Source organism: Puma concolor, chromosome D3, assembly GCF_028749965.1.
Source record: "Puma concolor isolate L17-30 chromosome D3, mPumCon1.1.hap2, whole genome shotgun sequence".
Taxonomy (NCBI): Eukaryota; Metazoa; Chordata; class Mammalia; order Carnivora; family Felidae; genus Puma; species Puma concolor.
The window spans coordinates 60,949,122-60,975,903 of NC_141678.1; the positions used below are offsets into that span (position 1 = coordinate 60,949,122).

At 38.2% G+C, this 26,782-nt stretch overlaps 1 protein-coding gene across 3 annotated transcripts in view; it reads right to left on the minus strand.

Moving 5' to 3' along the window:
• The window catches only part of LOC147575596 (uncharacterized), a 323,504-nt gene that overhangs the window by 144,634 nt on the left and 152,088 nt on the right, over positions 1-26,782 (minus strand). The window lies entirely within an intron of this gene.

The following is a 26,782-nucleotide window of genomic DNA, read 5'->3' on the forward strand; positions in this document are numbered from 1 at the left end:
TATCGTTTTACATATCTACAATTTTGTATTGAGTACATATATATTGCCTATTTAAAAAATAATTTAATATAGTAAATTAGTAATATAACACAGAATATAATAAAGCTGATTAATTGAGTCTCTGTAGCTGGAGCTACAGTGAAGTGCGTTTGCACCCCAAAGTGAGGTGCTAAGAACTCAGGGGGGTGGCCTGCTCTCAGCATTGAACTCAAAGTAGCGGTTGAGTGTAAAAGTGACTGCATTTGCCCCCATCTCCAGAAAAGAGTGAGCTTCAGTTGCTAAGTCCACTTTCTAGACTGGCAATCATTATCCCAAAGTTAACTCTGGAGGGCCTATAGGAAGACTGAAGAAAGGAAATCCATATTAGACTGTATCATCCCCCATGCTGAGAATTGTCTTTCATCCCTTATTACTTATTCACATTCATCCTGTGGAGTTTGGGGGTGAGTGAGGATCCAAACTAAACAGCTCATCTGGCCCTGGGACACTTCGATCTCTTAGACTCAGAAGAAACTTCTATCAGAGAAGATGAAGACTTTAGTGGTCCTAAGTTACTCTTACGCCTTTCTCTTTCCCTTTTTAAAACTTGGACATTATCATTTCCTGGATGATAATGCCACTGGGGAATAAAGCTTTGTAGATTCAGCTGGCACTTTTGGAAGAAATGTATATTATTTCATGAAAGACAAAATGCACCAGACAGTGAAGGAGATGATTATATTTTGGTTACTGAATAGGGAGAACATTCGTTTATGAAGAACATCTCAATGAAAAGAAAGGGACCTGGGTTCCCATAAAGGCAGGTAGGTAAGGGAGTGATCCATGAGTCTCACAGGAGTCGTGTGGCACAGTGGTGATGGATCATTATCTTAAAATATGCAAGGGCAAAATTGTCCTTTGTGATTAGCCAAAAACCAAATGGAAGAGAGATTTCTTAAGTGTCACTTAAGTTTTCCAGTTGGCACAGAACTCAGGTAACATCTGACCTTGTCATTTGTTTCCACCTTCAGGCATGGTCCTATACAATTTTCCCAGCTCCTCCCATCCTATCTGTGGCCCTTTCACCCTTGTTTCCCCAGTTGCTAACTCCAATTCTCCTTTGACTTTTCTCAGTATGGCCTGCTTACCCAGGTAAGGTGTTCCTGATCTAATTCTTTTCTTTCTCCCTGTCTATTTCATCTAATTGATTCTTACCTCTGATTGGTTAATATTGTCTCTTAGTATCCTTAATGATCCTCCTTGCCGCTGAGGAACCATTTTCCGTACTTAAATGACTTGATAGTCTTTCACCTAAATATTCTTTAATGATACAGGTCACTGAACTTTGCTTCTCCTTTCTCACAGTGAAAGAGAATTTCCCCAACTCTGGACAAAGACTGGTAGGACCCCTTGCCACAGGGTCTGTCCTGAGTTGGGAAGAACCATCACACACACACACACACACACACACACACACACACACACACAAGATCAGTTATACTACAAAAGAGAGAGTAACTGTCCTCCAGTTTCACCAAAAGCAGATCAGAAGGAAATGAACCAGAAGGAAAAAAGGAAGGATTTAAGTGATGGAGACTGAGCCATATCTGTTGACAGGCGAAAGGTTATTATTAAGTATTAGGACAGGTTATCAAGAATGGTTATGAAAAGTGAAGACATTTCCAGGCTGCAGGAATCCATCACCTTAAGCAAGCATAATATGTACTGATATTTCTTTAATAAAATATATACAGAGAGGAATGTATTTGTTATACAGCACTTCAACCATAATACAGTAGTTTTTCACTTCTCATATCCCAGTGACATGATCTTACTTTCCAATTGCATCAACGTGTTTCTAGATTCCATGCCTAGACTGCTTAGAGGCAGAAGACACTGAATTATGAACAGAACTCTAGCCATAGGTTTAAGGTTTTCTTTTACTTTCTCTTCTTTTTGTAAAAAAAAGATTTTAGAGCACATTTAAATATTGTTACCATGCTACAGAAGGAATTCTTTTATTGGATAAATGTTTGCTATTATTATCGCTTTTGTTTTTGAGTGGGGCAGTTTTTCACTTTTATTTTATGATTTCAGTGTGAACAAGTGCTATCTGCAGAATGCTGTGCTAACCTCTGATTGTGCCTCTGTGGCCAAAAGGTCTTTTAACATGTTCCGAACCTATGTGTTTCTGAACTTTTTTACTCCTATGCAAATAAAATGCAGCTACAAGAATGCACACATCTACATCCACAGCTAATTACACTCCTAAGGACTCTTCATTGTCTTCCATTTACGCATAATTAAATCCCCTTGCTCTTTATCTGCTCCTGTAAGCTTTAACATAGAAATACAGAGAAGAGAAAAACAATGAATGCCACCCCACCCCCACCACACACAACCCCCAAACCTGCTGCGTTTAAAGGAAAATCCCTCATTTGCTCTAGTTGTCTATGCCAAGCGTTTTGCACTGAAACACCCCTACAGTGTGTTCCAATGGGTTCTCATTTGGGGAAAGAGAATGTTACAGAGGGGCAATGGCACTTCCCATGCCCGTTCCTGAGCCATTTTAAAGAGTAAAACATGCAGGAAAATGTTCAATGGATTTTATAGCAAAGCATCATGGTGCTGTTATCAGCTTCCTTGCGGGAAATGGTAATGTGTATTCATATAAACACAATGGGGTTGAACATCACCTCATATCCATTCAGATGCTTCCCAGTACCCAGGCAACTCACACGCAAATGCCTGTTTGCTCGCCCCATAGCTCTCAGCAACCAAGGCTCCCCAACCCTCACAGTCCCTGCTGCTGCCCAGCAGCTCAATGAGCAACTGAGCCTTTCTTTCGGAAGCACATCCTCACTCTTACCACTGACCAGAAATTTGTTCAATTTTCATTCTTAGATAGAATATTGGCAGAAGATGATGGTAAAGATGGCTTTCTTCAATTTTTTAACCCCATAAACACATAAGAAAACAGCCATTTTCTTATTTACCCCAAAATTCTAGAAAAGCAAGGCAAATGGGAAATTAAAAAAAAAAAAAACAACAAAAAAACACCAAAGCAAATCAAAGGAAAACAACAAAGAAACAAGCACTACGACACAAGTGAAATGCACAAAGAGAGAAAACAGAGATTCAGATGCCCAGCTAGAATTCCCATTTGATAATGTGGTGGTTCAAACCTCCATAAGAAGGTTTTAATAAAACGACACTTTAACTGCTCAATATCTTAGCTTGTTCAGATAATTGGGCTGAATATTCAGCTGTGGGTGTATGACCTTCATATGGCCATGGTGGGCTGATGGTCAGACCAGGATTCCAATTACTGGTAGGCTAGTCCTGCTTATTCCACTATGACGGTAATCTGAACAACAAACAGTAATTGACTGTAGAGACTAATCTTGACACACTGACTTTTCCTGAACAAAATGTCATGGTCTGCAAAATTAAGTATAGCTATATCTGACCTAATATCCATCAGGAATTTTGGAGAAAATCAGATGAAGTCAATTAAATGCATAATATATCCCTCTATACATATGTGAAGCCACACTGTAAGTAGGATCTTGCAGGTGGAAGGGATTTGAGATATCAATATTCCAATTCTCATAGCATCCAGGCTGATGTCATGATTAATCAAAGGAGAAAACATATAGTAAGATGGTCTTGAGCCTGGAGTAAATATACAAATTTCTGTAACAGCTGGTTTCTGAATCATACATCATGGATCTCTGACTGCCTTGGTTGATCATTGTTTTATATGTGTTCATTTTGGCCATCATATATACCTAAGCTCATGAAAGCAGGTACTGACAGTGTCTGGTGTGTTAATTCATTCATGAATCAATCATTTATTGAGTAATTATAATTTTCTCTAGCATTGACTATATAAAGATGAAAAAGTTGCTGCTTTCACCTTTAAGGAGCTCAGATGTCATTAAGGGAGAGAAGAATATACATAAATTGTTTGATTATGGCTGATAGCTGTTTTAATAGACTTGCATAAAAGGTACAGTGATAGCCTAAAGGAAGAGATGAACACTTCTCAGGGCAGAGGATAGAGAGAGGATTCAAGAAGCATCCATAACCAGATGAGCAATTAAGATAGGTATTAGAGCATAAGAGTTTGACATATTTAAGAGGAGGAGGAGAATGCATGTGCAGAAAGAAAGAGCCAAGAAATATCCCAGCATGTTCAGGTAACTATAAATAATTTTTAAAGTCAAACAAAGAGGGAAGAAAATGTAGGAAATAAATTTATATAGGTTGAGGATATTGAATAATATAGAAAAGTTTAAATTGTATCTTTGATGAGAAGAAAGCACTAAATGAATGTATTCCACTCCTCTTTTTCAAGAAGAGTGTTTCCTAAGGTGTATTCCTACTCAAATTCTCAGAAGAAAAATCATGGCCTCAATATCCCCGATCTTCTCACTTCCTTTATAAACATGAAATCGAGTTAATTTTTATATCAGAGAAAGTCATGTAGGCAAAAACCACAACCAAGGCAATTTGAAAATTATACGAGAAAAAGGGAAGAACAAATTGCCCTCATGCTGGAGTAATAAGACTGGTGATAAGGGGCATTTTCTATGAGTACAAGTTTCAAATTTTTGGGACTACCCTAGTTAACCAGTGGATAGCTTCTATCATTGGCACACAGGGACCTCTTCCTAACTGCCCAACTGAAGGAGCAACTTTTCAAATCATTCAGTTCTACTTATACACTCAGAAAGTCAGATTATCAGGCATCAGGTTGATGGTCAAACATAATCCCATTTGCCTGACTGATAGGCCAACGATCCTCTTGAATTAAGAAGAAGAGGGAAAAAAGAACTCTAAAATATCACATAAAATTTTAAACACTTTTCCTGCAAAAATGAAATAAGAATTGGAAACCAGGGCAGTTATTGGGTGCAAAAGTCTGTTTTAATTCTATTTCAGCCTAAATCACAGGAGTAAGGGATGATGCATAGATTAATTCAAAGTGGAGAGTCTAATAAAGGACCACTCCATAAAGTTAGGAACCCAAAGTGTTCCACCCACTGCACAAAAGGAGAACTTAAAAAAACTTGCCTGTCTTGACCTAGGCATTGTAGAAAGAAAAATATCTCTTGAATTTATAATCATAAGCCAGCTTTCTTATAGGTTGGTTATCTTATTTTACTCTTTTGTGGTGGTCTGAACAGCCTGAAGTAGAGAACTTAAACTTTAAATGCTCCTGAGCTGTTTGATAGTGCCCTCCCCCTTCCCCATCTACATAAACTCCCCCTTCAATGACTATAAATAACTGTAATTTAATTGTAATTCATCTGTGGCAGAATGCTACTTTCACTAAGGGCTCAGAAATTCCCACAGACATTATTCCAAGGAAAATGAGAAGCTCATAGTGGAAAAAAACACCTCTATCTATGTATCTACCTGTGTATCTATGAATCTATCTATCTATTATCTATCTATCTATCTATCTATCTATCTCAGAGCACTTTATCAGTTAAAAATAGAAGAAATAAGGGGCGCCTGGGTGGTTCAGACGGTTAAGCGTCCAACTTCGGCTCGGAACGATTTTGTGGTTCATGGGTTCGAGCCTTGCATCAGGCTCTGTGCTGACAGCTTGGAGCCTGGAGCCTGCTTCAGATTCTGTGTCTCCTTCTCTCTGTGCCCCTCCCATGTTTGCACTCTATCTCTCTAAAATAAATAATAAACATTTTAAGAAATTAAAAAAAATAGAAGAAACAACAAATAGTAGAATCAGACCCATGAAGACTTTAGATATTAAAATTATCAAACACAAAATGTAAATTAACTATGTTTAATATATTTAAACAAAAATGGGATGTTTAAAACTAAGAACAAGAAACAAGAGATTATGTATTATTAACTAGATTTGGAGTAAATGGAACTTGGAGAAATAAAATAAACAAAATATTTGAAAATAAAAACTTTATAGATGCATTAATAGAAGATTAGACACTACTAAAGGGAAAATAAGAAACATGGAAAATAGGCAACCTTTTTTTTAAAATCTGTAATGTAGCTCAGAGAGAGACAAATGATAATAAATATGAGAGTCAAGAGTCATGCAGGATAGATTAAAAAAATTTACCATGAATGCAATCATCAAGAAGATATAATAGAATGAAAAAGTGGCTAACTTGGAAGAAAGAGTGGCTGAAAAACAAACAAACGCATTTATTGAAAGACAAAAATCCTTAGGTCAAAGAATCCCAATGAATTCCAAGCAATATAAATGTTCAGATGCCTTCTGGGTTTCAGAGCAACATCTTCACATTCAGACATCTTAAATAGCATACTCAAGCACTGTGAATTCCAGAATATCCAGCTCTTTTATAGCTAAAATACATCTTTTGCATTTAATTTGTTCTCATAGGGGGGCGCCTGGGTGGCGCAGTCGGTTAAGCGTCCGACTTCAGCCAGGTCACGATCTCACGGTCCGTGAGTTCGAGCCCCGCGTCAGGCTCTGGGCTGATGGCTCGGAGCCTGGAGCCTGTTTCCGATTCTGTGTCTCCCTCTCTCTCTGCCCCTCCCCCGTTCATGCTCTGTCTCTGTCTGTCCCATAAATAAATAAAAACGTTGAAAAAAAAAAAACTTCTAATTTGTTCTCATAGGGTAATAGAGTGATTCTTGAAATTATTAATAAAGAGCACTTAAATTTTCAGAGTCCTGAAAGCCAGAAGTTAGATAATAAAGGTCAGAGTTCCATAAGATCCTTAAAATATCACAAAAGTGGAAAATGGAACTATTTGAACAGATGTCTTTCCATCCTTGAAAAGAGAACATTTTCCGTTGCCAATGGCTTGCTGGTTTTTTCCTTCCAACTTTGTTTTGCTGGTCAAAATGGAAATGACAATATGTTGTCCTAAGCAGTTTTACAAAATTGATCAGGCAAGACTAATATAGACCTTCATTCCTAATCATTCACCACTACAGAAAATTAAAGCAAGAAAAGAACAAAACTTGGTATACACATCCTCTTGGGTTCCAAGTGAGCAAGGTTTTGAGGATGGAAGAAGACAGGGGGATCTTTCATTTTTGGCACAGACTAAATCACTCCTTAAAAGAAAAACCTGACATGGGTGTCTCCAGACAATGTTAATTTCCTTAACATAACTAGATATTTGCTATCGAGAAAAAATTAACTACCAAATAATTTATCTCTATTGTAGAAGCAAGGAGGAAAGCAGGAATAGAATAATTAGAATTTTTGATGGATGGTTTTTATAAAGTGTTATATATTTTGGGATTTCCAAGTCTGAAATAAAGTAAAATCCATATCCTAGTTATTTAGCTTCACTCAGTGCCTTTCATTCTAAAGTATGCTTGATTCTTAGCAGAATATAAGTTAAACAAGCCTTAATATGTTCATAGGTATCTTTCTTGACTCTCAACCTTAAACTTTCCATCACTAGTCCTATCACATTTTTCTTGACTTTTCCAACCCACATTGATTTAATGTTCTGAATTTCTGTGTTATACATTTTCTATATTATCCTTTTTGTTGCCTACATTACACCTTATTTTTATGCCCTGTTTATTTTGAGTACATTTCATATATGAAATCTTTCACATTCTTTGAGGCCAGAGACCATGAATACTGGTTTGGACATTCTATAGTAGCTAAGAAGGGGCTGTACTTCAGGAAGTACTCTGTGCATTCCTGTCTCAGATTGTGCTGCAATGACTTACTGAATAAGTTTTATTTTCAGAATGAATGCATTATATAGATAACAGATCCAGTTTTACGAATATCCACATTCCTTAAGCAGAAGGTTACTATTGCTAAATGGTAACAGACCCAAATCTTTTCTTAGAAGTATTGTGACTTTCAGCACAAAAAGTCATTAAAAATAAACAATCTCTGCAATCAAGAAGAATGGACTATTTAATTAAGCAATATCATCAGTTACATACATGTAGAACATAAGGGCAGTCTACTGTATTTTTTTTAAGTGTATTTATTTTTGAGAGACAGAGAGAGAGACAGAGAGAATACAAGTGGGGTAGGGGCAGAGATATAGGGAGACACAGAACTCAAAGCAGGCTTCATGCTCTGAGCTGTCAGCAAAGAGCAAGACTTGAGGCTCCAACCCATGGGCTGTGAGATCATGACCTGAGCCAAAGTCGGAAGCCCAACCAACTGAGCCACCCAGGTACCCCAAGGGAAGTCTACTTTAGAAAAAATAGATAATTCAAAAGGAGTACTTTAAAATTGAAATAGGTCTAAAAATTTTTTTTCTAGTTTCACATTTGACAAATATGAACTAGTGTTACCCAATGTTTCCCATAATTAAAGTAAATGAGAGAGCAAAAGCAATTATTTGGTTCATCAAATGATTGATTACACCAGTTTGAAGTCACCAAGTACAGGATTAAATTCTCTCTGAAATTATCAGAGTTGTATAATGAAGGAGTATGGAAGTTAGGGATGGAAGAACCAAATCATCTTTCAATTTTAATAAACATGTATTAAAACCCAAGTTACATGAGTTCTTAGTTATCTGATTTATGATAAACTGCTTAATGTTTTTGATTTTAGTTTTCTCACCTCAAATGGTAATAATAATATTAACTACTTTGAAAATTATACTGGAGATTAGGTAACCAATTGAAAATAAAGGTTTCATCACTATCGGTAGCATAATAGACGCTTAATAAATTCATTACTACATGAATAAGCCATCTCTTTTGGAAGAGATTACAAAGTAAATATGGTCCCTATCTCCTTTTCCATTACATGGGTCAATCCTGGTGACCTCCATTACCACAGCTTCTTCTGTCCACAGGTCTCTTTGAGGGAGAAGGCCCAGACAGCCATGTTTTGGAGCACTCGCTGAATATAACTTTTTGGATGGGAAGTGCCCCGGACTGAAAGGCTATTTGACAATATATGAGTAACCTCATTTGAACTATCTGCCCAATGGTGAATGAGCTGGGCAACCAGATTCTTGCTTTCAGGAAATAGAATGGGAAAACACAGAATGAGGGACTGTGTATGAACTTATATTAAGAATGAGCCACATGAGGGGCACCCTGGTGGCTCAACTGCTTAAGCATCCAACTTCAGCTTAGGTCATGATCTTACGGTTCATGGGTTTGAGCTCTGTGTCAGACTCTGTCCTGACAGCTTACAGCCTGGAGCCTGTTTTGGATTCTACGTCTCCCTCTCTCTCTCTGCTCCTGCCTCACTCATCTCTCTCTCTCTTTCTCTCTCAAAAATTGGAAAACGTTTAAAAATTAAAAAAAGAGTAAGCCTCATGGTGCCTGGGTGGCTCAGTCGGTTAAGCATCTGACTCTTGGTTTGGGCTTAGTTTATGATCTCGTGGTTTGTGAATTTGAGCCGTGCTGGGCTCTGCGCTGACAGTGCAAAGATTCCTTGGGATTCTCTCTCTCTCTCTGTCCCTCCCCCACTCTCTCTCTCTCACTCTCAAAATAAATAAATAAACTTAAAAGAAAGACTAATCCAAAGACAAAGGAAGTAGAATCTATAACTCAAGAGGCACAGAAAAAGAGAGGATAAAAATTAAGAGGTCAAGGTAAAGAAGCAAGAAACAGAGGGAAAAGTAAGAAGACAAGATGTACGGAAAGAAGCTAAGATTGATAGAATAGCCAAATGGAAAACTAGAAGAAAATCTACCACAAATCCTTTCCCTTATGACTACTAGAAATGCTATGACCTCTATCTTTTCTCCTGGAGTTCCAGGACAGCAAATTACATACACCCCTTTCCTTTACTTCCCCACCCTACTATTCCTTGAGCTAACATAAATGAGTTTCTTATAATAAACTAACACTTCCAGTATAATTAAAATGCCTTTGAAACACTTGAGGAGATAGAAAAACATCTATATAGCAAATAAATTATTTGTTTGTTTTTTGAGATAGAGAGAGTGCATGTGAGCTAGCAGGGGAGGGGTACAGGAAGAGGGAGAGAGAATCTTAAATAGGCTTCTACCCAGTACAGAATCCAAACCAGGGCTCGATCTCATCACCATGAGATCATGACCTGAGCTGAAATCAAGAGTTGGACGCTTAACTAACTGAGCCACCCAGGCACCCCACAAATAAATTATTTAAACTAACATAGGAATGTCATCATAGGAATGTCATCATTACACTAATTTCCTTCCCTGTCCCACATGGTACATGCATGACCAACTTTCTGAAATTGCTTATGTTGTCCCTCCATATGGAAAATGTCTTTTTCACTCCTTTCCAACTATTTAAATCCTACCTATTTATAAAATGTCCAGTTGAAGCTTCCTATCTTCCTGAACATTTTGCCTATATAATATCTCTTAACTAAATTCTTAGACCTTATTTTCATACTTAACACTACCATATGTTTTCTTTGTGCCTAAATCCTGCATTGTTAGGTAACACGTTGTCATTTTACCTATTCTAGGTGTACATTTAATCCATCCTCCAAAAAAACCCAGAAATTTTTTGAATACAGAAACCGGATTGACGCATTTTTAAAATTCTCTTTACCTTTATCACATGATATCCCTGAAGTATCAGTAAAAAAAAAAAAAAAATGAGTGAATGAATGAATGAGTGGATGAATAAAGAAAATTGAAATGAATGAAAGAATGAATAAATTTAGTGTGGTCAAAGGCTTACACAAGATTTCTCAGAGGAACCATACATGAAAGTGTCCTATTTTTTTTTTTTTTTAAATGAGGAAAGCAGTAGCATTTGTTCATTAGTTCCTTTGAGATTGGGTTCTTCAATTTATCCTACGGAGGCTGTTACAATTATGTTTATCACCATTTAAAAAAGCGTTAGGTGAAAAAATCTATTTTAGGTGCTCTATCACAATAATTGCAGCCTATCAGATCAATGCAAGCATGTTTAAAAATTTTCAATGCATCTGATTGTGTTAAAGAGGATGTCACAAGGAACTGGCTTACTATAGCGGGTCAGTGGACAGGATAGGGCGGAAGAGGTCTTGGCACAAACTGACATATTCAGTTGGAATTGTTTGTGTTCAGTTCTTTTTAATTTCAGGGGAAAAGAATCTTTCATCTCTTCTCTACACTTGAACAGCAGGTGGGCAGACACTGAATTTTTTTCAGGAGAGTGAGTGTGTGGGTAAGTCACTTGGAAGAAGTTCAAACATCATGTATATTACTGATGTTGACAAGTCTAACTGCAGGACACAGGGGAAGAAATCCTAGCTGGGGTAGAACTGGCATTTTCAGGGTATTTTTTAAAAATATAAATTCTCTGACACTGATCTAAAACCCTGGTTCCTGCGGGCTTTGGTGTGTAACTGTGATGTGTGAGGCCAGGCATATACAAAAGCTGGGATGGAAGATTTCGCTCAAATAAAATTGGAAGCAGCTTATATGTTCTGCCACTTCTCAAATCAACTGCGGCTTCTTGAGTTGGAAAACGCCAGATTTGCTATTCATTGTTTTTTTTTTTTTTCTTTTTGTTCCCATTGCTGCCTTTCCCTTTCCAGGGTCTATACGAAGTGAAACATGTTGCAGGAACATAATGAGTAGTTTTGAAAAGTATTCAGTTGAGTTTAATGTTGCTCTACTAAGTTTCTTGTAGCATGTGTCCATGGTGCCTATGTGTGAGTGCACGTATGTGTGAATCCAACTCACCTGCAGATGTCTGCGTTGGTTGTTTTTCAAATAGGTATATCAACCCAGACCAAAAGTATGTGTGGTGATCATTCCATATGACCAAAGGAGTTAAACTTCTGGAAAAAGAACACTGAAGGTGTGAAGTTAACTAAATTTGTTGTAAGAAAAAAATAATTTGTTGTAAGGACATCAAAGCATAAAGACCGTGTGGAATCATATTTTTTTTTTTTAAAAAATGGGCTGATTTGCATATGTGTGTCTATCTGTTTAGTTTTTTATCTGTGTTTGTTTTAATATTTTAGTTTTCTTAAAAATGGCTTTAATGGGTCACGTGGGTGGCTCTGTCAGTTGAGTGACTCTCGATTTCATGATTCTGATCGAGCCCTGTGTCAGGCTCCGTGCTAAGGGTGATGCCTGCTTCAGATTCTCTTTCTCTCCCTCTGTCCCTCTTCCCTGCTCACACATGCACATGCGTGTGCACTCGCTCTCTCTAAAATAAATAAATAAATAAATAAATAAATAAATAAAAACAGCTTTAACTCATTAGAGAAGCCATTTTATATATTTTCATAATACTAATATAAAGAGATTAAATATATTATGAGGATGTACACATATTCAAAAGGACATATGTTTTTCACTCTGGAAGATTTCGATGGCCATGATCGAATCTCTCAATAACTCTAACTAAGATGGAGCCTGCTGGCCTCTGAAAATTTGAAACAAGATCCTGGCTAGGATAGAATGGCAGGACTGCTAATGGTGAGTCAGAGCAAGGACTCGAGATAAATGTCACTTTCTTTTTTGGCTGTCATAACTTTTTTCTCTCCTTTATTCCCTCCCTCCATCCCTCCCTTCCTTCCTACCTTTCTTTTTCTCCAAATTATGACAATCTGTTTTTATCTTTTCCACTTCAGAACTCATCTTTCACATTTGTTGTACTATGCTTATTTATACCTCAGAATAACTTTGCTTATTTTATTAAAAAGAAGAGCTCCAGAATATCTGAGTTAGATTTCAAAATTCTGACTTTAACTCTGTAAATAGTGCTACTTAGCTCTTTCCTGTTGTAAAGATATAGGTTGTACGGAAATGAAGAGTTCCATGTGAAAAACTAGGGGAGGTAATGGTGCAAGAGAAAACAAGAAATGGAGAAAATGAAAATATGTACATTTTAGCACTGGCTGCAGAATTAAAGTCATTGTTTGGGAAAATAAAAATATATCATGTGTTCCATGTTAACCCTTTAGATGATCTTATTGTCATGAATGGGTTGATAAGCTAAAATGTGATATGATAGTATAGAAATAAAATGATTATGAGGAAATAAAGATACACTGGGCCTTCTCTCTCACCCATAAAACGACATATCTCTTCGGGGAATTGATTTTTCCTACCACTCAGTTTCCCAGACATTCTCTTCTATCTGGTCCTTACCTCTCTCCTGGGTACCTCACAACCTGTAGCCCTCATTCAAGCCTGTTGATTCTCATGCTGTCATTCACTCTTTACATGTAAACAGCTCAGTGGGGTGAATTCAGCTTCAGCTGTGGCCCCTGAAAGGCCAGACTTACTCAGGGGAACTCTGGGGACAGTGCTCAGAAACCCTGATGTTGCCGCTGTTCTAAAACAAGGGTGCTGAAAGGGGCCTGATATTCCCTTCAATCTCAATGTAGTTTGAAAGCAGATGACCCCTTGGACTGTGAACTTCCCTCAACCTTCCCAAAGAGACAAAGACCTGCATAATTTATTTCATGAACTGCGAGTCTGGAAGTGGTTGGAAGAGTTTGGGTCTCAAGTTTTTCTCTCCTTATGAGTATGGCTTCAGGCAAATGTGGATACTTCATTTATTCATTCAACATGCCATATGAGTATCAGGCACTGCTCTTGTTTTGGGACATGTTTGAGGTGAACAGTGCCGACAAGGCCCATGTTCTCTCATGGAGTTTATTTTTAGTATAGCTAATGAGGAGTACCGCTCATACAAATAAACATTCATACACAAGAGAAAATCAGGAAATGTAAGTGCTAAAGAAAAAAATTAAAAGAGAGTGATGTACTAGGTTAGTGGATCTCAAACATTAATGTGCATTCAAATCAACCAGGGATCTTCTTACAATGCACTGATTTAGTAGTCTTGGGTAGAGCTCAAGACTCTGTATTTTCTTTCTCTTTCTTTCTTTTGTTCTGTCTCTCTTCCTTCCTTTCTTTTTTGAAACATCCCCCTTTTTTAAAGTTTATTTATTTATTTTGAGAGAGACAGAGAGAGAGAGGGGAGGGAGAGAGAGAGAGAATGCACACAAGCAGAGTGGGGGCGGGGGGCGACAGAGAGAGAATCTCAAGCAGGCTCTACAAATTGTCAGTGCAGAGCTCGATGTGGAGCTCAGTCTCACAAACTGTAAGATCATGACCTGAGCTGAGATCAAGAGTGGGATGCTTAGCTAAGTGAGACACCCAGGTGCCCTGAAACTCTGAATTTCTAACAAGCTTCCAGGTAATGCCAGGGCTGCTGGTCTTTGCCCCATGCATTGAATAGCAAGTCAATAGCTGTTAATTAGCTATTAATTAGCAGCAATTTTAAATTGTGCAGTAATGGAAGGTTTTTCTGCCTCTGATGAGGCTATAGGTAAGTGGAGAAACCACTCATTGAAGATCTATTGGAAGAACATTCCAGGCAGAGGAAGGGGTTATTTCAAAGGACTTGAGAGAGAAGAGAGATTGGTATGTCAAAGAAATGGAAAGAAGGCCTTTGTATCTTAAACACAGTGAGTTGAGGGAAGTAAGAGAGTAAATCATGTCATGAAATCCAGGGTAAGGAATCAGATTTTACTCTCAGCGTTAAGTGAGGCCATTATAGAATTTAAGCAGAGAACTACTTTACATTCTCTGTAACTATTCTAGATATAGGGTGAAGAATGGAGAATGGTAAAGAAGAAGCAAAGAAGCCAATTAAAGTCCACTGGAGTTATCCAGATAAGAAATGATGGTGGATAAAATCAGGATGATAGCAATTGAAATAGAAGAAATAAGATAGATTAAGGAAGTGTCTTACTTTTGTGTCTACTTGTTGACTGATTAGCTGTAAGAGGTAAGGGAAAGAAAGGAAGTAAAATTTTCCTTCAGTTTGTTGGCTGGAGTTGGTGAGTAGATGGTAGTCTCCCAAAGAGACTCTTGGAAGCAGAATTTAGAGAGTGAGTCAAGAGTTCAACTTAACCCAGCATAAAAAGGCATGTCCTGGAGGCATCCTATGTCCTGAATAAATGTGAAAAATAGAGATATACATTTGGAAATTGTAAGCATACAAATGGAACTGGTTACAAATACTTAGGGGAAAAGTATAGACAACAAAAAAGAGACCTTAGGCCTTAAACTGCATACCATCTACCATTTAGTGTTTGCAACCAGAGTGGGAAAAGCCATCTAAGTACACTGAAATTATGTGTCCATTGAGTTAAGATAAAAGTCATGAGTGTGCCATGTAGAAATTAAAATTAAAAAAAGATTTCAAAATGGTAAGTAGTCAATGCAGTTGAATAATTCTATGTAAGCCTGGGACTTGAGAATGTGAAGTTGGATTGTGATGATCATACACAGTCATCACATGAGGATGATTGTGAAGGGTTACTCTGAGGATGAGAGAACTATGAAGGGTTGACATGAGGATTAGATACAATGACTATATAAAATGATGAGAATTAGAAAGGCAGAGGACTATCGACTGTCTTGTATAAAGTCACAATACCACAGTAGTGGAGGCAGCGCTTCTGAAGAAGTGTCTCTGACCCAGGGTTGTCTGTCCTTTCCATTCTGCCTCTCTGCTGCCACATCACACCAGCATGCTTTCATATTGGGTGGGAGGGTGAGTTTCAGCCACATGCACTGGGTGCATATAGATAGCTTCTCCATAGTTATGTCAAAACATATCCTTTAAAATTAAGAATCAAAATTAAGAAGATAGGAAAGAAGGAAGGAAGGAAGGGAGAGAAAGGATAATGAATAAAATCCTGGGTCTAAATTGTACATAATGTCTTAATTCTACAAGCTCAGTGAATTAATCCTTTCTAAGTTCCTTCAAATCCATCCCACTCCAAGTAAAATCCAGGTGCTCATCTCCTCTGTCAATTCTGCAGTAATCTCATTTACCTCTGATGGACCTGGCTTACCTGAGGAATAATCCTAAACCACCCCTCTCCTTTCATTATGTATTTCATTATACAGGCTCAAAAACCTTGAACAAGTACTCTTGGAATTTTGGAGAAAATCAAAAGATATTTGTCTGGAGCTCAGTTATCTTGGAAACGGTCCCCACTTGTATTCTTATCACCAATATGCACTCAACTTGAGACAAGACACTCTTCATAATTTCCCTCACTTCCTTGAATATTCTTATGTCCAGAATTATTTATTTTCCCAATGGTTTTTTGCCCAGAAATCTCTCTACTCATATCCAGATATTCAAATTCCACCATATTAAAGTCCCCACCCAAATGCACCTTTTGCAGGAAGCCTTACCTGGCCAAACCAAGTGAAACTATTGTTTTATTTCCTGGAATGACATAACACATGATATTTCTGTCATTTAGTAAGCTGATAACTCTATTTTTCTGTTAATTCCACCAAAATATATATTCAGTAAGTGGTTTTTGACTCCCCTTTAATACCCACTGCCACGTTAGGGTCAGATGGGTCCTGAAGACTCACTAACATCCTCTGAAATACTGTGGAATTTCTGCCACTGATATGTTCCAGAGAGAAAGAGCAAAAACATAGTATTCATTCTAAATATGTAAGGACAGATGTACTAAACGACATGTCATCAACCATGCCAATGTACAGGACACAGAACATGCACAGATCAGCTAGGAAGGATGAAATTAGAGATACCCCCCACCCCAATACACACATGCACTGGCTTCCCTGGGTTTCCCTTGGTGTCTGGCATTGTTTGCCTGTTGATTAGTGAGGTGTCTCTAGGTACATTAATGTGGAAGGTTGGATGTGTTTGACAATAAGTCAATGATTCTTTTTGACACGACTTTAATAGTACTGAAGAAGTGATTGTAGGATGATGCCTTTTAATGGGATATAGATATAAGCGACCTGCTTTTTATGACAAAGGTCAATGGTATTGATAGGTAGTGTAGAGAAGATAATTTCCTTGGCATGGTAGGAGACAACTTGCATGATTCATGATTCATGAAGGTATCTCTCTCTCCCTTTCCTTTTTTATTTTTTTATTTTTTTGAATCTCTCCCACAAGGAGGAAAGAAGAGTCCTCCTGCCAATTGCTTCCAGCTGCCACATTATTTGAAATAAGGAAAAGGTAATATCGCACAATGAAATGAGTCACTGCTCAACAATTGATGGTAACCTCTGGCTGGCCAAGGCCTTCAGAATTTGACAATCATATATGGAATGAGTTTTCTTTTATTATGAAGGAAGTGAATGTTTGCCATTCCAATGGGACATACAAGCAGTCAAGGAGCAAAGGCTGAGTGGCAGAGACTGGAGGAGGGCAGATGGCACAGATAAACACGGGAGCACATCCATATGTGTCTTCGTGTGACTTGCAGGTCGAGCAATAAAGTACAAGGATCAGCTTTGCAGAATTACACTTTGTTGAAAGGTCATGGGCAAGAAGAATGAAGGGTACCCTGTGTGCAAAGGCCTGGTTCTGGAAGCAGAGCCAGCTGGCCTTGGGCTGAGTTGGAACCACTGGTTAATCATGGGTACGACACAGAACATTGTGGCTCCTTCTAGACAGTGCCCATAGCAAGGCAAAGAAAGTCTCAGCAGAGAGTCCTTAGCCACAGCTTTATATTCCTGCACTTTATTGAATTTTAGTTTTGTATGATGGGGGAAGAGATAGGAAACAGAAAAGAGGGTGGAGAAAACAGAACAAAGAAGGGGCAAGAGCAAAGTGAAAAGGAAAGGGAGGCGGGATGCCAAAAAAGAAGAAATGAGATAAAAGACAGAGAGAATGCATAAGTGGTTGGTGTCCTGGAAACTAAATAGTCCTGCAGTCTGCTTTTCCTATTAGAGTAGGATTCTCTCCTAAGCCACATTAAGGTACTTTCCCCAGAAATGATGCATTTCCAACCCTGCCTCTTACCCTTGACCTTTTCTCCATCCACTAGGACATTGCAGGGGTTGTTAATTTTAGGAAAATTTGGCTAGTTAATCTTACCTACAATGCTTCCCAGCCCCAAATATAAATCCCCCCAGTCCCCTTTCCTCTCCTGGATTTTTATTCCAAACTGGGCTGTATTTTCTCAGCTGATTCATGCCCCTTTCCCCATCCCATTGCATGCCTGCCTCTCCAAACTTTTCTCCATGGGCTGTGGATGTCCTGTCCTACAGTAAACTGTGTGCGGGCATGACTAAATAGTGGCCATGGATAGCGTGAAGAGCAATGTTGTGTAGAGGTAAGGTATTATGAGCCTTAACATTCAGCATTTTTTGCCAGCCTCCAAATTCATTATTAGAACTCGGGGAAAGATAGAACTTTGCCATCACCCAATTGGCACTCATTCAACTCACTGATTCTTCAGTTCCTTAACATTTTCATCTCTGTGAATGACTGTATTCATTTCATCTATATACTCCCAAAGCCAGAATATAGACTTTGTCAATAAAACCAAAACAAACTAACTAACCTGCTGCACTTCTGAAATATGAAATTCTATCCCATCTCAAAGTATTGTTTTTCAGCATTCTTCCTTGGTTATTATCATAAATGTACCTAAATCCCAATCTTGCTGATACTCTGGCATGCTCACCTGCTTAGATTTTTGCTATCTATCATCCCTGTCCTGTTTTCTTGTTCCTTATCATTCAGTCTGGCCTCTGTTGTCCAACATACAAACACTGCTCTCTATCCAAGAGTCCTCCTTCTCCTCTAGCTCATTTCTAAATAGTGTTGAAAAATTACTCAATATTATATGAATATAAATTCAGCCACAACTAAGGCTTTTTTGCTGCTAGATAATGGTGCTATTTCCAGCATTGTTTCAAAAGATCTCTGCGGAAACATCCTGTCCCTTCCACTCCAGCCTTGGCTCCATATGCTACATCACAGAGAAAATAGAAGATATTAAGTAGGGACACCATCAACTCCCAGTGCTTATCTACAAGATAGACTTCTATTACTTCGTCCTTCCTTTTGAAAGAGTCCCCCTTCCCCATCTAGAACTAATCCCTCATTGTATGCATTGGACCCTATACTCTCAACCTTCTTTTAGTCCAATATGCCTTCTCTTAAATTGTTTTCTATTTGGCACCTGACCCCAAGTACTTTTTATTGATATTTAAACGTGACCTACCATTAAAAATGAACAAAAGACTCCTACAAACCCTTCTGTGTCTACACTGTACTATATCTTTCATCTATATAACCCTACTTTTAAAAAGATTTGTCAGCTTTCTTCATTCAAAGGTTCAAAGCCCCTCTTTGGCCCACTGCCCTTTGAACTCTACTCCTATCATTTCATGAACTAATCCTTGCCAAGGACACTACGGCATTGATGTTAAATCCATCATCTGCTTTCTGATCATTTTCTTCCCTAACCTCTCTGCAGTTATCGACTTTGACAACCATCACCCTCTAGAAATTCTCTATGCCCTTGGCTTCCATAAAGTCATGCTTCCTGGATCTTCCATCACCCCTGTGGATGCTTCTGCTCAGGCATCTTTGCACTGCCCTTCCTCCACATAACCTGTAAATGCTGATACTTTTCAGACTGCCAAAATTCTCTAACTTCACCTTCTTCCATAGATCTCAATTTGGAATTCACTCCCACAGGGGACTCTTGAAAGCCTCCACATATTGGGTTGTAAACCCTCTAAGGGACCCTTCCAAAGTACCTCAAGCTTATTTTCTATTTTCATTTATTACAATGCTTGTCATTGCTGATTTACAGGGTGGATTTCTCCTGGGACTATGAATTCCGTAGGAACAAGGATTGACTTACTTTTGCTCTTGTAACTTCAATGCTTAATTCCATGCCTGGCAAACCTTAGTCACACTACAAATATATGTTGAATAAATGAGATTGCTTATTTTGATTGTAACTGAAGAGATTGGTTTTCTGAAAATTTCTCCTATCTGCCATAATATTAGAATACTGTACTTGAAAACCAATATACTAATGGGTTCGATAGGAATGGTGAGTCTCAATGGCAGTGTAATGTTGCATTCTAAACTACCATATTTTATTCTCATCTTATCACGTGCTTGCCATGTGATTCTGAATAATAACCCAGACTGCCTGTGTCTCTTCTTTTTTGTAAATATTGAAATAATTGAACCACTTGATTCCATTTTTCAACGTTTATTTATTTTGGGGACAGAGAGAGACAGAGCATGAACGGGGGAGGGGCAGAGAGAGAGGGAGACACAGAATCGGAAACAGGCTCCAGGCTCCGAGCCATCAGCCCAGAGCCTGACGCGGGGCTCGAACTCACGGACCGCGAGATCGTGACCTGGCTGAAGTCGGCCGCTTAACCGACTGCGCCACCCAGGCGCCCCGATTCCATTTTTCTTAAAGGTTTTAGGAAAAGCGCTTTGAGACAAAATTACTTATGCAATCATTTTAGATTTTTACAATAATTATGGATTTCTGGCAGCACAAAACAAAGTATATGTCTAGATGCATGTGTCTATCATCTGTACATAACTAGATGTAAGTCAACTCACACTTTGGTTGATGAGAAGATGGAAATTACTAACAATGATGAAGCTGAAAACAGTACACATGAAATTTCTATTGCAGAACAGAAAAATGAGCAAACTGATCAATTATTGTTTGCCTTTTCATATAAAGACTTCCAAAGTTAAATCTTATTGACCTAGTTTTTACATAGACAAAAAATAGTAATGATGAATATGTGCTTGAACTGTCACCATTATATTTCTACTAAAATATCTTGCCTTTCATTTTAGGAAACTAGTTATTCAATAAACATCCTAATTTGCTAAGAAATTTTAAGCACAAGTTGAGAGATCTCACATTTTCCTCAAGAATGGAAATAAAAACAACAATAAATATTTGTAATTATTGTTTTGTTTCTACTTATCCCAACAATAGATACCATTTTAATAGTTAAATGATGTGATTGTGCGTGAAATATGTCTAATACTATAGCAATTTTCCAAATATAAATCTTGGATAATGGAATTGTTTTCTCCTTCAGAAGAGAATGTTGATTCATGTGTCCATGAATACTTTCATGTTTTCTTGCAGGATACCAAAAATTCATAGAATCACAGAATCTTAAAACTGCAAAAGGCCTTGGTGATTGTAAACTCTGAATACGTCGTTTTACACATGAGAAAACTTAAAACTGATTTCCCTGTCTCCACAAAGGGAACTAGAAAGTGCTTTTTAGTTTCTTCTGCCACAGATAAGTCTATTCCACACACCAAAGCCAGCATCTTCCACCTTTTCTAATATCCCATTTTCTGTTTCATCCCCATGCAACTACTGAGCTCCAGGAAGGCCCAACAAAGTGCAACTCCCTAGCACTACCTCTCTCTCTGTTCCTTGACTTTAAACACACTCTTCCTTCTGTTGATCCCTCTCCCTTTATTTATATATTTCCTACTTTAAGACTTATCTAAGGGGCTGCCTCCTCCAGGAAGATCTCCCTGATCTGAAAGGCTGAGGCAAGTGTTCTTTCATTGTTTCCAGTTCCTTCTTATTTCTACGACAGTATGTATATTATTGAATTGTAATCATAGACTTACTTTCCTGCCTGCCGGTTTACCAGGGCCCAGAACAGTCCTGGCTCATAGTTGGAATGTAAGGAATATTCACTGCATGAATGAACAAATTCATGAATGGAAGCCACTCTCACGTGCTAGAACTAAAGCACAAACAGAAACAGGGCAAGAAATGAAAAAATGGATTTGACGGCTAATTTCTCCTGTGTTGAAAATTAACTTATTGTTAATTTTATTTCACTTAACTACGCACATAAACATATGCATGCATACACACAGGGCTTGAAAGGGAAGAAACACATTCAAATCAAGTTCTACCTACGTGACTAATCTTTGATCCCCGTGGAACAATTCTTATTAGGCTACTGAGGGAAAACACAGTAAAAGAGGTATGTGATAGACCACATACCCTTCTGAGGATGCAGCAGATGAGCTGGCCAAACACCAAAAACCACTGTCAAAACACTGGGCTGCCTCTTTGGACTGCCTTTTCGGATGGAGGTTCAGCTGGGGAGATTCTTTTTTTTTTTAATTTTTTTTTAACGTTTTATTTATTTTTGAGACAGGGAGAGACAGAGCGTGAACAGGGGAGGGTCAGAGAGAGGGAGACACAGAATCTGAAACAGGCTCCAGGCTCTGAGCTGTCAGCACAGAGCCCGACACGGGGCTGGAACTCACAGACCGCGAGATCATGACCTGAGCCAAAGTCGGCCCCTTAACTGACTGAGCCACCCAGGCGCCCCACAGCTGGGGAGATTCTTAAACCCTGCCCTTGTCCCTTGTCGGGGTCTTTGAAAAGCACTTACTGTTCTTTGCTGGTGATCAAACTGAAACCTCTATCAATTTCTATGAGAAAAAAGCTACATGATCCAGCTGACAAAATGATGTATTTTATGAATAATAAATTTCTCAAGGGCTTCAGTCCACGTTATTTACTAGACAACCATAATTTGTAATGTTTACTTAAACACTGGCTCTCAACAAAACACTTAGAAGCACTTAGTATCTTGTCCCTGAGCAGTTTGCATCTGAAATCTGTACTTTTTAATTTTATTGTGTGGAAGGAATTTTAGAATGCTGCTACCCCATTCACCACCAAGACTGCCAACATCAGTCATATCTACAGTCATAACTAGACAGTGATATCTGAGAAAACACACCAGTGGAAGCAGCAACATCACTGCTGTTGACGCGAAGCAAAGTCAGCCAGAAACCACTGCCTGGTCAAAGTCCTCACCACAACTCCAAGAGAGAATACGACATATTGTATATATAAGCAAGGAAGTCCCAGCTGGAATACTTTAACCTCGAGAGTCTTATTTTTTTCATCATCTGATACACTTTACTGGTTGCTTCAGTATTTAAAATGAGTTAAGTGCTATTAAACCCCATTTTTAGGTAGTTTCATCAGTATAGCCTAAGGGGATATAAAGCAAGGAGCTTTCTCTGGCAGAAATCCAGATACTAATGGTGTTAAAATGCCTTCTTATTGCGTTTAAGTCAGTAGTTAGGTCAAGTAGACAAACATATTTTAGAATATGTTTAAATAAGCACTCCATTTAGTGTTGCTTTTCAACTCACACATTTTCTCTTCCTTATTCTCTTTCCTGGCTAATACAAAAGGTGACATAGTCACAGGCATAGTGGCTTTGTGCCTGGACAAATTGAATTTTTCAGTTCGACTCAGAATATCTGTGTCTCATGGCAATGATGACGATTGTGATAAGGATATCAAGAGAGCCAATAGAATATTCTAGAAGACTAAAAGGGCCATAAGGACAGCAAATCCTCCCTGTATGGACAGACATGTGTCCCTGGACACTTGACTACATCTCATTTGTAGAAGTAAGAAAACTGGCCACCAATTGTGCACATAAATTTAAGTTGTGTTTGGTCTATGAAGAAAATGAGTCTCGAATCTCATTTACAGCTACCATAGTTTTGGCAGAGAATGATATCACTAAAGCAACTTTACAAGGACAGTGGCATTTTAATTGTAAGCATCTAACTATAAATGAAATTGGGATATATATTTTTGCAGAGAGTGGAGAGACTCAAAAAATGCAGGAAGTGAAGGCTGTAAGGAGAGATTTTTGTTGCTAAAATTATGCGTGCAAAGTGGCGATTCTAGACAAAAAAAAAATGAGAGATTAGGCAATCTTAAATTATGGTGGAAAGTAAGCAAGATGGCAAGTCAATGGACTAAAAACAAAGGAACTCTTAGAGCAAGCAAATTATGCCCAGAAAAATTAATCATAATCAGGTGGTAAAAAATAGAATAAAAAATAATGAAAATGAGAATTTGATGTGATTTTTATAAAATGATGATGAGTTCTATGAGGTGAAGGGCAATTTTGAATACTTCCTTGATATGTTGCTATGCACCTAGCACCATTTGGGAAAAAGAAAGAGTGCTCAATAAATGATTGTTCAGTAAAAACAACGTGTGTACATATGGGTAGATGGGTACACAGATGGATGGAATGTACCCTGCCTATGCAATAGTCAGCATAAAATTAGGCATAATCCCTAAGATTTGGGAAGCAATAGGGGTGAGTACCCTAAGGTAGAAAGGTTTTAGTGCCACACTGTGTCTCACACAGATGCTTGAATTTAGTTGACATATTCTGTACCATCAAGGGGAAATTGTTATAAGGATGTTGCCCATCAACAGGTCTTGGTCAGTATCTGCTAGGTTGTCTTTTGAACACGTGCTAATGATTTAGCCTTTCACCATGAAAATGGGTTAAGGGCCAAATATAGGATGTTGTTCACAAGTAGTTGCTGCATTTAGAAACAGATGTCTTTGGGTGAACTTCTTTTGCTGGGTTACACAATTATTTGATATGCCAATTTAGATGATGTACCCAGAATTTCTCCTCTTTCTCTTTGCTGAAACTGTGCAAAATAGTCATGTGACCTTGCACATAATAACGATATTTGGTCTTACATTAAATATTATTCTGTGTCTTTGAAATGTGTTCTGTATCTTCCTTTATATTTACCAGATCTTTTCTTAAAATTTTCAGTTTTATTATTCTTCTGGACTTAACTGTTTCAAGTCCTATCCTCCCTCCACCCCTACTTCCCTACTTTGGCTTCTCCCTACCACATGAGTATAAAATTTTCCTTTTCATTCACTTTCTGTGGTCTGCACCTTCCGGAGCCATAGTGGCTGTAGCCATGTTTTAAGTTTTTTTTTCTATTCTATGTGCTATCTGTAGCTTCTTCCAGGGTGGCTTGGGGGAAGACTAAATGATATGTATCTATTTACTTGACCATAGATAAGCATTCAATATTTTTTCTCCCAGATCTTTCTTTTGTGTATATTTTTGGAAACAAGATATCTCCATAAAACTATAAAACTCAGTATTCGTTACATAGAAAGAAAGTTGAAAAATATTTATAATAGATTCTCAGTGGCTGAGCAAGTTAGCGTATGTGTGGTCTCAGTTGTATGCCAGTCAATTGGTATAAGATTCCATAGGATCTTGGGAGCCATAAAGCTACATGTTGAAAATAATTTTATGTAGTCTAACAAAATCCATTTGTGAAATTAAACTAGTTCTTCAAAACTATACAGAAAACACTTGAGCTTTAAGAAGAAGGGAAAATGGGTGGTTCTAGTTTGAAGATCTACTCTGGAAAGCGAGGTCAACAGACTTGACCTTCACATTCACACAGCATGCTAAGGTGTATTTGAGATACTTTCAGTGGGGTACATGGGCATTCAGCAGTTTAATTCTCCTGGAGAAGCAGAAACTTCAATGTGCACAGAATTCATTTCCCCCCATTACGGTAATATTCAATTGGACTAAATTATCCTGTAACAGCATTTGAACGTGCAGCTACTGGATCCGGCTTCATTTACTTTAAGGTTAGTAAAGTCACAGCTTAAATTGCTTAAGAGTTGGCAGAATCAAAGTTCTCTCTTTTCTTTATTAACTTCTTTACTTGTAAAGAGTTGAAAACTGGCACAGGAAGTGGGAGGTCAGTCTGGAAGAAATATTACAGGTCATCACCTCCACTTTGGAAAGGTCAATGAGACAAGGATGTAAAAAGAAAAAAAAAATGAGATGCTCAAGACTTTTCTTGTTTTAAGCCAGTTAATCCTCAAAGGAAAACCTAAATCATATTAAAAAGTATGAAAATGCTAAGACTAGTAAAATGAGAAACATCCATTTAGATAATTATTTTACTAAGTATAATAGAAAATCAGGAATGGCATTTGTGTTTGTGCTTAAGAAAAATATTATCACAGACCTCATTTTCATTCAAAGCAAATTGAGATGAGTGTTCTAAAGGACACCAAGAGAATTATTCTCTTCTTGGTAGGACTTTGACTTTCTGGAGCCAGACATAAAACTATGAAGGTTCAGGAGAGAGGAGAATCATGAAACTCAGTTGAATGAGAAAATCCAGGGATAATAAGGAACCTAAAGATGAAGCAAGTGGGTGTCACAGAGGAAGGGCCCTCGGGGGATTCTGAGACCAGGGGAGCTAGGCTCTGGTAAGAATGTCTTCGGATAATAAATGGGAGACCTGAAAGCAGGTTGGGAATATAGGCAGGGAAGATCATACAAGGAGGCCATGGAAGGCGGAAGAGGAAACAGATCTGGAAGGCAGCTCTGAGGATGCAAGAAAGTTTACTCCTTTCACCAGTAACCAGATTTAGAATCCAGTAAGGTGATTTGAGTAATTCCTGTTGGAGTCAGAATGAGGCACTGGGTATGAACAGCCAGAAAGGCAAAAGTAAGTCAAGTGTACGTGTTTGTGAAAACACTCAGAAAAGGGTGCAGGGGTGGGTGTGGAAGTCGAGGAGTGTCCTTTGGGACACAAATCAGGCTAGAAATTCATGCAGTTCAATTTTCTACCATCTCTCCCATGCAATCATGACAATGTTATATTTTACGCAGCATTTTTAGGTATTTAAAAATTAGCAACCAATCCCATTATCACTAATCATAAACCACATCCACTATTCAACCACTCAGTACAGCCAGGCACATAAAACAGACATGCACCTTCATAAAAGACGTCTTCCCTTCTCCAGGCAAAGGTGATAAGCAATCATGGATCATGATGAATACAGACAAGAAGAAACTGAAAAGATTTTGTTCAAGAGCCTGAGGCCAAAAGCCTGCTCGAGGAAAGCTGTCCAGCACTTTTATTTCCCGCATAGAACACTGAGGATGGTAATTTTGAAGGCGCCATCCGAAAGACCCCTTACTGAGCCATATCACATTGGTCTATTTTAGGACAATAAAGGGTTGAACTCCCTTTCCTGGGATTTAAAAGTTGGGTTTCACTGAGTGCAGCTATTTCAAACCTGCAGCTGGCAGGCCTTGGAATTGATACAGTATAATAACACTGTGCTTCAGAACTGGGAGTTACTTGGGATGGAAATGGCAGCATCGTACTCTTCAATGAGCAGCTTAAAGAAGATTTTAGTAATACTGAGCTG